Source organism: Toxotes jaculatrix, chromosome 13 (genome assembly GCF_017976425.1).
Source record: "Toxotes jaculatrix isolate fToxJac2 chromosome 13, fToxJac2.pri, whole genome shotgun sequence".
In the NCBI taxonomy this organism is placed as follows: Eukaryota; Metazoa; Chordata; class Actinopteri; family Toxotidae; genus Toxotes; species Toxotes jaculatrix.
In genome coordinates this window covers 222,582-235,022 of record NC_054406.1, presented here as the reverse complement: position 1 = coordinate 235,022, position 12,441 = coordinate 222,582, and positions in this window count along the sequence as shown.

Sequence of the window (12,441 nt, the reverse complement as noted above, 5' to 3'; positions counted from 1 at the left end):
TTTTTTTCGGTCAAAAAAAGTCAAAAATTTTTTCGAGCTCAAAAAGTCATAAAAAACGTCATAGTATAGTATGGCGTTTTTTTCGGGCAAAAAAAGTCAAAAATTTTTTACGCCTCAAAAAGTCATAAAAAACGTCATAGTATAGTATGCCGTTTTTTTCGGGCAAAAAAAGTCAAAATTTTTTTCGGCCTCAAAAAGTCATAAAAAACGTCATAGTATAGTATGCCGTTTTTTTCGGGCAAAAAAAGTCAAAATTTTTTTCGAGCTCAAAAACTCATAAAAAACGACATAGTATAGTATGGCGTTTTTTTCGGTCAAAGAAAGTCAAAAATTTTTTCGGCCTCAAAAAGTCATAAAAAACGTCATAGTATAGTATGCCGTTTTTTTCGGTCAAAAAAAGTCAAAAATTTTTTCGGCCTCAAAAAGTCATAAAAAACGTCATAGTATAGTATGGCGTTTTTTTCGGGCAAAAAAAGTCAAAAATTTTTTCGGCCTCAAAAAGTCATAAAAAACGTCATAGTATAGTATGCCGTTTTTTTCGGGCAAAAAAAGTCAAAATTTTTTTCGGCCTCAAAAAGTCATAAAAAACGTCATAGTATAGTATGCCGTTTTTTTCGGGCAAAAAAAGTCAAAAAAAATTTCGGCCTCAAAAAGTCATAAAAAACGTCATAGTATAGTATGCCGTTTTTTTCGGGCAAAAAAAGTCAAAATTTTTTTCGAGCTCAAAAACTCATAAAAAACGACATAGTATAGTATGCCGTTTTTTTCGGTCAAAAAAAGTCAAAAAATTTTTCGGCCTCAAAAAGTCATAAAAAACGTCATAGTATAGTATGGCGTTTTTTTCGGTCAAAAAAAGTCAAAAAATTTTTCGGCCTCAAAAAGTCATAAAAAACGTCATAGTATAGTATGCCGTTTTGTTCGGTCAAAAAAAGTCAAAAATTTTTTCGAGCTCAAAAAGTCATAAAAAACGTCATAGTATAGTATGGCGTTTTTTTCGGTCAAAAAAAGTCAAAAAAATTTTCGGCCTCAAAAAGTCATAAAAAACGTCATAGTATAGTATGCCGTTTTTTTCGGGCAAAAAAAGTCAAAAATTTTTTCGGCCTCAAAAAGTCATAAAAAACGTCATAGTATAGTATGCCGTTTTTTTCGGGCAAAAAAAGTCAAAATTTTTTTCGGCCTCAAAAAGTCATAAAAAACGTCATAGTATAGTATGCCGTTTTTTTCGGGCAAAAAAAGTCAAAAAAATTTTCGGCCTCAAAAAGTCATAAAAAACGTCATAGTATAGTATGCCGTTTTTTTCGGGCAAAAAAAGTCAAAAATTTTTTCGGCCTCAAAAAGTCATAAAAAACGTCATAGTATAGTATGCCGTTTTTTTCGGTCAAAAAAAATCAAAATTTTTTTTACGCCTCAAAAAGTAAAAAAAAAAGTCATAGTATAGTATGGCGTTTTTTTCGGGCAAAAAAAGTCAAAAATTTTTTCGGCCTCAAAAAGTCATAAAAAACGTCATAGTATAGTATGCCGTTTTTTTCGGTCAAAAAAAGTCAAAAAATTTTTCGGCCTCAAAAAGTCATAAAAAACGTCATAGTATAGTATGCCGTTTTTTTCGGGCAAAAAAAGTCAAAAAATTTTTCGGCCTCAAAAAGTCAAAAAAAAAGTCATAGTATAGTATGGCGTTTTTTTCGGGCAAAAAAAGTCAAAATTTTTTTCGAGCTCAAAAACTCATAAAAAACGTCATAGTATAGTATGCCGTTTTTTTCGGTCAAAAAAAATCAAAAAATTTTTTACGCCTCAAAAAGTCAAAAGAAAAGTCATAGTATAGTATGGCGTTTTTTTCGGGCAAAAAAAGTCAAAAAATTTTTCGGCCTCAAAAAGTCAAAAAAAACGTCATAGTATAGTATGCCGTTTTTTTCGGGCAAAAAAAGTCAAAATTTTTTTCGAGCTCAAAAAGTCATAAAAAACGTCATAGTATAGTATGCCGTTTTTTTCGGGCAAAAAAAGTCAAAATTTTTTTCGAGCTCAAAAACTCATAAAAAACGACATAGTATAGTATGCCGTTTTTTTCGGTCAAAAAAAGTCAAAAAATTTTTCGGCCTCAAAAAGTCATAAAAAACGTCATAGTATAGTATGCCGTTTTTTTCGGGCAAAAAAAGTCAAAAAATTTTTCGGCCTCAAAAAGTCATAAAAAACGTCATAGTATAGTATGCCGTTTTTTTCGGGCAAAAAAAGTCAAAATTTTTTTCGAGCTCAAAAAGTCATAAAAAACGTCATAGTATAGTATGCCGTTTTTTTCGGGCAAAAAAAGTCAAAATTTTTTTCGAGCTCAAAAACTCATAAAAAACGACATAGTATAGTATGCCGTTTTTTTCGGGCAAAAAAAGTCAAAAAAATTTTCGGCCTCAAAAAGTCATAAAAAACGCCATAGTATAGTATGCCGTTTTTTTCGGGCAAAAAAAGTCAAAAAAAATTTTCGGCCTCAAAAAGTCATAAAAAACGTCATAGTATAGTATGCCGTTTTTTTCGGGCAAAAAAAGTCAAAATTTTTTTCAAGCTCAAAAAGTCATAAAAAACGTCATAGTATAATATGCCGTTTTTTTCGGGCAAAAAAAGTCAAAATTTTTTTCGAGCTCAAAAACTCATAAAAAACGCCATAGTATAGTATGCCGTTTTTTTCGGTCAAAAAAAATCAAAAAATTTTTTACGCCTCAAAAAGTCAAAAGAAAAGTCATAGTATAGTATGCCGTTTTTTTCGGGCAAAAAAAGTCAAAATTTTTTTCGGCCTCAAAAAGTCATAAAAAACGTCATAGTATAGTATGCCGTTTTTTTCGGGCAAAAAAAGTCAAAAATTTTTTACGCCTCAAAAAGTCATAAAAAACGTCATAGTATAGTATGCCGTTTTTTTCGGTCAAAAAAAGTCAAAAATTTTTTCGAGCTCAAAAAGTCATAAAAAACGTCATAGTATAGTATGGCGTTTTTTTCGGGCAAAAAAAGTCAAAAATTTTTTACGCCTCAAAAAGTCATAAAAAACGTCATAGTATAGTATGCCGTTTTTTTCGGGCAAAAAAAGTCAAAATTTTTTTCGGCCTCAAAAAGTCATAAAAAACGTCATAGTATAGTATGCCGTTTTTTTCGGGCAAAAAAAGTCAAAATTTTTTTCGAGCTCAAAAACTCATAAAAAACGACATAGTATAGTATGGCGTTTTTTTCGGTCAAAGAAAGTCAAAAATTTTTTCGGCCTCAAAAAGTCATAAAAAACGTCATAGTATAGTATGCCGTTTTTTTCGGTCAAAAAAAGTCAAAAATTTTTTCGGCCTCAAAAAGTCATAAAAAACGTCATAGTATAGTATGGCGTTTTTTTCGGGCAAAAAAAGTCAAAAATTTTTTCGGCCTCAAAAAGTCATAAAAAACGTCATAGTATAGTATGCCGTTTTTTTCGGGCAAAAAAAGTCAAAATTTTTTTCGGCCTCAAAAAGTCATAAAAAACGTCATAGTATAGTATGCCGTTTTTTTCGGGCAAAAAAAGTCAAAAAAAATTTCGGCCTCAAAAAGTCATAAAAAACGTCATAGTATAGTATGCCGTTTTTTTCGGGCAAAAAAAGTCAAAATTTTTTTCGAGCTCAAAAAGTCATAAAAAACGTCATAGTATAGTATGCCGTTTTTTTCGGGCAAAAAAAGTCAAAATTTTTTTCGAGCTCAAAAACTCATAAAAAACGACATAGTATAGTATGGCGTTTTTTTCGGTCAAAAAAAGTCAAAAAAATTTTCGGCCTCAAAAAGTCATAAAAAACGTCATAGTATAGTATGCCGTTTTTTTCGGGCAAAAAAAGTCAAAAATTTTTTCGGCCTCAAAAAGTCATAAAAAACGTCATAGTATAGTATGCCGTTTTTTTCGGGCAAAAAAAGTCAAAATTTTTTTCGAGCTCAAAAAGTCATAAAAAACGTCATAGTATAGTATGCCGTTTTTTTCGGGCAAAAAAAGTCAAAATTTTTTTCGAGCTCAAAAACTCATAAAAAACGACATAGTATAGTATGCCGTTTTTTTCGGTCAAAAAAAGTCAAAAAATTTTTCGGCCTCAAAAAGTCATAAAAAACGTCATAGTATAGTATGGCGTTTTTTTCGGGCAAAAAAAGTCAAAATTTTTTTCGGCCTCAAAAAGTCATAAAAAACGTCATAGTATAGTATGCCGTTTTTTTCGGGCAAAAAAAGTCAAAAATTTTTTCGGCCTCAAAAAGTCATAAAAAACGTCATAGTATAGTATGCCGTTTTTTTCGGTCAAAAAAAGTCAAAAATTTTTTCGAGCTCAAAAAGTCATAAAAAACGTCATAGTATAGTATGGCGTTTTTTTCGGGCAAAAAAAGTCAAAAATTTTTTCGGCCTCAAAAAGTCATAAAAAACGTCATAGTATAGTATGGCGTTTTTTTCGGGCAAAAAAAGTCAAAAATTTTTTCGGCCTCAAAAAGTCATAAAAAACGTCATAGTATAGTATGGCGTTTTTTTCGGGCAAAAAAAGTCAAAATTTTTTTCGGCCTCAAAAAGTCATAAAAAACGTCATAGTATAGTATGCCGTTTTTTTCGGGCAAAAAAAGTCAAAATTTTTTTCGAGCTCAAAAACTCATAAAAAACAACATAGTATAGTATGGCGTTTTTTTCGGGCAAAAAAAGTCAAAAATTTTTTCGGCCTCAAAAAGTCATAAAAAACGTCATAGTATAGTATGCCGTTTTTTTCGGTCAAAAAAAGTCAAAAAATTTTTCGGCCTCAAAAAGTCATAAAAAACGTCATAGTATAGTATGCCGTTTTTTTCGGGCAAAAAAAGTCAAAAAATTTTTCGGCCTCAAAAAGTCAAAAAAAAAGTCATAGTATAGTATGGCGTTTTTTTCGGGCAAAAAAAGTCAAAATTTTTTTCGAGCTCAAAAACTCATAAAAAACGTCATAGTATAGTATGCCGTTTTTTTCGGTCAAAAAAAATCAAAAAATTTTTTACGCCTCAAAAAGTCAAAAGAAAAGTCATAGTATAGTATGGCGTTTTTTTCGGGCAAAAAAAGTCAAAATTTTTTTCGGCCTCAAAAAGTCATAAAAAACGTCATAGTATAGTATGCCGTTTTTTTCGGGCAAAAAAAGTCAAAAATTTTTTCGGCCTCAAAAAGTCATAAAAAACGTCATAGTATAGTATGCCGTTTTTTTCGGTCAAAAAAAGTCAAAAATTTTTTCGAGCTCAAAAAGTCATAAAAAACGTCATAGTATAGTATGGCGTTTTTTTCGGGCAAAAAAAGTCAAAAATTTTTTCGGCCTCAAAAAGTCATAAAAAACGTCATAGTATAGTATGCCGTTTTTTTCGGGCAAAAAAAGTCAAAATTTTTTTCGGCCTCAAAAAGTCATAAAAAACGTCATAGTATAGTATGCCGTTTTTTTCGGGCAAAAAAAGTCAAAAATTTTTTCGGCCTCAAAAAGTCATAAAAAACGTCATAGTATAGTATGCCGTTTTTTTCGGGCAAAAAAAGTCAAAATTTTTTTCGGCCTCAAAAAGTCATAAAAAACGTCATAGTATAGTATGCCGTTTTTTTCGGGCAAAAAAAGTCAAAAAAATTTTCGGCCTCAAAAAGTCATAAAAAACGTCATAGTATAGTATGCCGTTTTTTTCGGGCAAAAAAAGTCAAAATTTTTTTCAAGCTCAAAAAGTCATAAAAAACGTCATAGTATAGTATGCCGTTTTTTTCGGGCAAAAAAAGTCAAAATTTTTTTCGAGCTCAAAAACTCATAAAAAACGACATAGTATAGTATGGCGTTTTTTTCGGTCAAAAAAAGTCAAAAAATTTTTCGGCCTCAAAAAGTCATAAAAAACGTCATAGTATAGTATGCCGTTTTTTTCGGGCAAAAAAAGTCAAAAATTTTTTCGGCCTCAAAAAGTCATAAAAAACGTCATAGTATAGTATGCCGTTTTTTTCGGGCAAAAAAAGTCAAAATTTTTTTCGAGCTCAAAAAGTCATAAAAAACGTCATAGTATAGTATGCCGTTTTTTTCGGGCAAAAAAAGTCAAAATTTTTTTCGAGCTCAAAAACTCATAAAAAACGACATAGTATAGTATGCCGTTTTTTTCGGGCAAAAAAAGTCAAAAAAATTTTCGGCCTCAAAAAGTCATAAAAAACGCCATAGTATAGTATGCCGTTTTTTTCGGGCAAAAAAAGTCAAAAAAAATTTTCGGCCTCAAAAAGTCATAAAAAACGTCATAGTATAGTATGCCGTTTTTTTCGGGCAAAAAAAGTCAAAAAAATTTTCGGCCTCAAAAAGTCATAAAAAACGTCATAGTATAGTATGCCGTTTTTTTCGGGCAAAAAAAGTCAAAAATTTTTTCGGCCTCAAAAAGTCATAAAAAACGTCATAGTATAGTATGCCGTTTTTTTCGGGCAAAAAAAGTCAAAATTTTTTTCGGCCTCAAAAAGTCATAAAAAACGTCATAGTATAGTATGCCGTTTTTTTCGGGCAAAAAAAGTCAAAAAAAATTTCGGCCTCAAAAAGTCATAAAAAACGTCATAGTATAGTATGCCGTTTTTTTCGGGCAAAAAAAGTCAAAATTTTTTTCGAGCTCAAAAACTCATAAAAAACGACATAGTATAGTATGCCGTTTTTTTCGGTCAAAAAAAGTCAAAAAATTTTTCGGCCTCAAAAAGTCATAAAAAACGTCATAGTATAGTATGGCGTTTTTTTCGGTCAAAAAAAGTCAAAAAATTTTTCGGCCTCAAAAAGTCATAAAAAACGTCATAGTATAGTATGCCGTTTTGTTCGGTCAAAAAAAGTCAAAAATTTTTTCGAGCTCAAAAAGTCATAAAAAACGTCATAGTATAGTATGGCGTTTTTTTCGGTCAAAAAAAGTCAAAAAAATTTTCGGCCTCAAAAAGTCATAAAAAACGTCATAGTATAGTATGCCGTTTTTTTCGGGCAAAAAAAGTCAAAAATTTTTTCGGCCTCAAAAAGTCATAAAAAACGTCATAGTATAGTATGCCGTTTTTTTCGGGCAAAAAAAGTCAAAATTTTTTTCGGCCTCAAAAAGTCATAAAAAACGTCATAGTATAGTATGCCGTTTTTTTCGGGCAAAAAAAGTCAAAAAAATTTTCGGCCTCAAAAAGTCATAAAAAACGTCATAGTATAGTATGCCGTTTTTTTCGGGCAAAAAAAGTCAAAAATTTTTTCGGCCTCAAAAAGTCATAAAAAACGTCATAGTATAGTATGCCGTTTTTTTCGGTCAAAAAAAATCAAAATTTTTTTTACGCCTCAAAAAGTAAAAAAAAAAGTCATAGTATAGTATGGCGTTTTTTTCGGGCAAAAAAAGTCAAAAATTTTTTCGGCCTCAAAAAGTCATAAAAAACGTCATAGTATAGTATGCCGTTTTTTTCGGTCAAAAAAAGTCAAAAAATTTTTCGGCCTCAAAAAGTCATAAAAAACGTCATAGTATAGTATGCCGTTTTTTTCGGGCAAAAAAAGTCAAAAAATTTTTCGGCCTCAAAAAGTCAAAAAAAAAGTCATAGTATAGTATGGCGTTTTTTTCGGGCAAAAAAAGTCAAAATTTTTTTCGAGCTCAAAAACTCATAAAAAACGTCATAGTATAGTATGCCGTTTTTTTCGGTCAAAAAAAATCAAAAAATTTTTTACGCCTCAAAAAGTCAAAAGAAAAGTCATAGTATAGTATGGCGTTTTTTTCGGGCAAAAAAAGTCAAAAAATTTTTCGGCCTCAAAAAGTCAAAAAAAACGTCATAGTATAGTATGCCGTTTTTTTCGGGCAAAAAAAGTCAAAATTTTTTTCGAGCTCAAAAAGTCATAAAAAACGTCATAGTATAGTATGCCGTTTTTTTCGGGCAAAAAAAGTCAAAATTTTTTTCGAGCTCAAAAACTCATAAAAAACGACATAGTATAGTATGCCGTTTTTTTCGGTCAAAAAAAGTCAAAAAATTTTTCGGCCTCAAAAAGTCATAAAAAACGTCATAGTATAGTATGGCGTTTTTTTCGGTCAAAAAAAGTCAAAAAATTTTTCGGCCTCAAAAAGTCAAAAAAAAAGTCATAGTATAGTATGGCGTTTTTTTCGGGCAAAAAAAGTCAAAATTTTTTTCGAGCTCAAAAACTCATAAAAAACGTCATAGTATAGTATGCCGTTTTTTTCGGTCAAAAAAAATCAAAAAATTTTTTACGCCTCAAAAAGTCAAAAGAAAAGTCATAGTATAGTATGGCGTTTTTTTCGGGCAAAAAAAGTCAAAATTTTTTTCGGCCTCAAAAAGTCATAAAAAACGTCATAGTATAGTATGCCGTTTTTTTCGGGCAAAAAAAGTCAAAAATTTTTTCGGCCTCAAAAAGTCATAAAAAACGTCATAGTATAGTATGCCGTTTTTTTCGGTCAAAAAAAGTCAAAAATTTTTTCGAGCTCAAAAAGTCATAAAAAACGTCATAGTATAGTATGCCGTTTTTTCCGGGCAAAAAAAGTCAAAAATTTTTTCGGCCTCAAAAAGTCATAAAAAACGTCATAGTATAGTATGCCGTTTTTTTCGGTCAAAAAAAATCAAAATTTTTTTTACGCCTCAAAAAGTAAAAAAAAAAGTCATAGTATAGTATGGCGTTTTTTTCGGGCAAAAAAAGTCAAAATTTTTTTCGAGCTCAAAAAGTCATAAAAAACGTCATAGTATAGTATGCCGTTTTTTTCGGGCAAAAAAAGTCAAAATTTTTTTCGAGCTCAAAAACTCATAAAAAACGACATAGTATAGTATGCCCTTTTTTTCGGTCAAAAAAAGTCAAAAAATTTTTCGGCCTCAAAAAGTCATAAAAAACGTCATAGTATAGTATGGCGTTTTTTTCGGTCAAAAAAAGTCAAAAAATTTTTCGGCCTCAAAAAGTAAAAAAAAAAGTCATAGTATAGTATGGCGTTTTTTTCGGGCAAAAAAAGTCAAAATTTTTTTCGAGCTCAAAAACTCATAAAAAACGTCATAGTATAGTATGCCGTTTTTTTCGGTCAAAAAAAATCAAAAAATTTTTTACGCCTCAAAAAGTCAAAAGAAAAGTCATAGTATAGTATGGCGTTTTTTTCGGGCAAAAAAAGTCAAAATTTTTTTCGGCCTCAAAAAGTCATAAAAAACGTCATAGTATAGTATGCCGTTTTTTTCGGGCAAAAAAAGTCAAAAATTTTTTCGGCCTCAAAAAGTCATAAAAAACGTCATAGTATAGTATGCCGTTTTTTTCGGTCAAAAAAAGTCAAAAATTTTTTCGAGCTCAAAAAGTCATAAAAAACGTCATAGTATAGTATGCCGTTTTTTCCGGGCAAAAAAAGTCAAAAATTTTTTCGGCCTCAAAAAGTCATAAAAAACGTCATAGTATAGTATGGCGTTTTTTTCGGTCAAAAAAAGTCAAAAATTTTTTCGGCCTCAAAAAGTCATAAAAAACGTCATAGTATAGTATGCCGTTTTTTTCGGTCAAAAAAAGTCAAAAAATTTTTCGGCCTCAAAAAGTCATAAAAAACGTCATAGTATAGTATGCCGTTTTTTTCGGGCAAAAAAAGTCAAAATTTTTTTCGGCCTCAAAAAGTCATAAAAAACGTCATAGTATAGTATGCCGTTTTTTTCGGTCAAAAAAAGTCAAAAATTTTTTCGGCCTCAAAAAGTCATAAAAAACGTCATAGTATAGTATGGCGTTTTTTTCGGTCAAAAAAAGTCAAAAATTTTTTCGGCCTCAAAAAGTCATAAAAAACGTCATAGTATAGTATGCCGTTTTTTTCGGGCAAAAAAAGTCAAAAAAATTTTCGGCCTCAAAAAGTCATAAAAAACGTCATAGTATAGTATGCCGTTTTTTTCGGTCAAAAAAAGTCAAAAATTTTTTACGCCTCAAAAAGTCATAAAAAACGTCATAGTATAGTATTGCGTTTTTTTCGGTCAAAAAAAGTCAAAAATTTTTTCGGCCTCAAAAAGTCATAAAAAACGTCATAGTATAGTATGGCGTTTTTTTCGGTCAAAAAAAGTCAAAAATTTTTTCGGCCTCAAAAAGTCATAAAAAGCGTCATAGTATAGTATGCCGTTTTTTTCGGGCAAAAAAAGTCAAAATTTTTTTCGGCCTCAAAAAGTCATAAAAAACGTCATAGTATAGTATGCCGTTTTTTTCGGGCAAAAAAAGTCAAAATTTTTTTCGAGCTCAAAAACTCATAAAAAACGTCATAGTATAGTATGCCGTTTTTTTCGGTCAAAAAAAGTCAAAAATTTTTTCGGCCTCAAAAAGTCATAAAAAACGTCATAGTATAGTATGGCGTTTTTTTCGGTCAAAAAAAGTCAAACAATTTTTCGGCCTCAAAAAGTCATAAAAAACGTCATAGTATAGTATGCCGTTTTTTTCGGTCAAAAAAAGTCAAAATTTTTTTTACGCCTCAAAAAGTCATAAAAAACGTCATAGTATAGTATGCCGTTTTTTTCGGGCAAAAAAAGTCAAAAAATTTTTCGGCCTCAAAAAGTCATAAAAAACGTCATAGTATAGTATGCCGTTTTTTTCGGTCAAAAAAAGTCAAAATTTTTTTCGGCCTCAAAAAGTCATAAAAAACGTCATAGTATAGTATGCCGTTTTTTTCGGTCAAAAAAAGTCAAAAATTTTTTCGGCCTCAAAAAGTCATAAAAAACGTCATAGTATAGTATGCCGTTTTTTTCGGGCAAAAAAAGTCAAAATTTTTTTCGAGCTCAAAAACTCATAAAAAACGTCATAGTATAGTATGCCGTTTTTTCGGGCAAAAAAAGTCAAAATTTTTTTCGAGCTCAAAAAGTCATAAAAACGTCATAGTATAGTATGGCGTTTTTTTCGGTCAAAAAAAATCAAAAAATTTTTCGGCCTCAAAAAGTCATAAAAAACGTCATAGTATAGTATGCCGTTTTTTTCGGGCAAAAAAAATCAAAAAATTTTTCGGCCTCAAAAAGTCATAAAAAACGTCATAGTATAGTATGCCGTTTTTTTCGGTAGAAAAAAGTCAAAATTTTTTTCTGCCTCAAAAACTCATAAAAAACGTCATAGTATAGTATGCCGTTTTTTTCGGTCAAAAAAAATCAAAAAATTTTTTACGCCTCAAAAAGTCAAAAGAAAAGTCATAGTATAGTATGCCGTTTTTTTCGGGCAAAAAAAGTCAAAAATTTTTTCGGCCTCAAAAAGTCATAAAAAACGTCATAGTATAGTATGCCGTTTTTTTCGGGCAAAAAAAGTCAAAAATTTTTTCGGCCTCAAAAAGTCATAAAAAACGTCATAGTATAGTATGCCGTTTTTTTCGGGCAAAAAAAGTCAAAAATTTTTTCGAGCTCAAAAAGTCATAAAAAACGTCATAGTATAGTATGGCGTTTTTTTCGGGCAAAAAAAGTCAAAATTTTTTTCGAGCTCAAAAACTCATAAAAAACGACATAGTATAGTATGCCGTTTTTTTCGGTCAAAAAAAGTCAAAAAATTTTTCGGCCTCAAAAAGTCATAAAAAACGTCATAGTATAGTATGGCGTTTTTTTCGGTCAAAAAAAGTCAAAAAATTTTTCGGCCTCAAAAAGTCATAAAAAACGTCATAGTATAGTATGCCGTTTTGTTCGGTCAAAAAAAGTCAAAAATTTTTTCGAGCTCAAAAAGTCATAAAAAACGTCATAGTATAGTATGGCGTTTTTTTCGGTCAAAAAAAGTCAAAAAAATTTTCGGCCTCAAAAAGTCATAAAAAACGTCATAGTATAGTATGCCGTTTTTTTCGGGCAAAAAAAGTCAAAAATTTTTTCGGCCTCAAAAAGTCATAAAAAACGTCATAGTATAGTATGCCGTTTTTTTCGGGCAAAAAAAGTCAAAATTTTTTTCGGCCTCAAAAAGTCATAAAAAACGTCATAGTATAGTATGCCGTTTTTTTCGGGCAAAAAAAGTCAAAAAAATTTTCGGCCTCAAAAAGTCATAAAAAACGTCATAGTATAGTATGCCGTTTTTTTCGGGCAAAAAAAGTCAAAAATTTTTTCGGCCTCAAAAAGTCATAAAAAACGTCATAGTATAGTATGCCGTTTTTTTCGGGCAAAAAAAGTCAAAAAATTTTTCGGCCTCAAAAAGTCATAAAAAACGTCATAGTATAGTATGCCGTTTTTTTCGGGCAAAAAAAGTCAAAAAATTTTTCGGCCTCAAAAAGTCAAAAAAAAAGTCATAGTATAGTATGCCGTTTTTTTCGGGCAAAAAAAGTCAAAATTTTTTTCGGCCTCAAAAAGTCATAAAAAACGTCATAGTATAGTATGCCGTTTTTTTCGGGCAAAAAAAGTCAAAAAAATTTTCGGCCTCAAAAAGTCAAAAAAAAAGTCATAGTATAGTATGGCGTTTTTTTCGGGCAAAAAAAGTCAAAATTTTTTTCGAGCTCAAAAACTCATAAAAAACGTCATAGTATAGTATGCCGTTTTTTTCGGTCAAAAAAAATCAAAAAAATTTTTACGCCTCA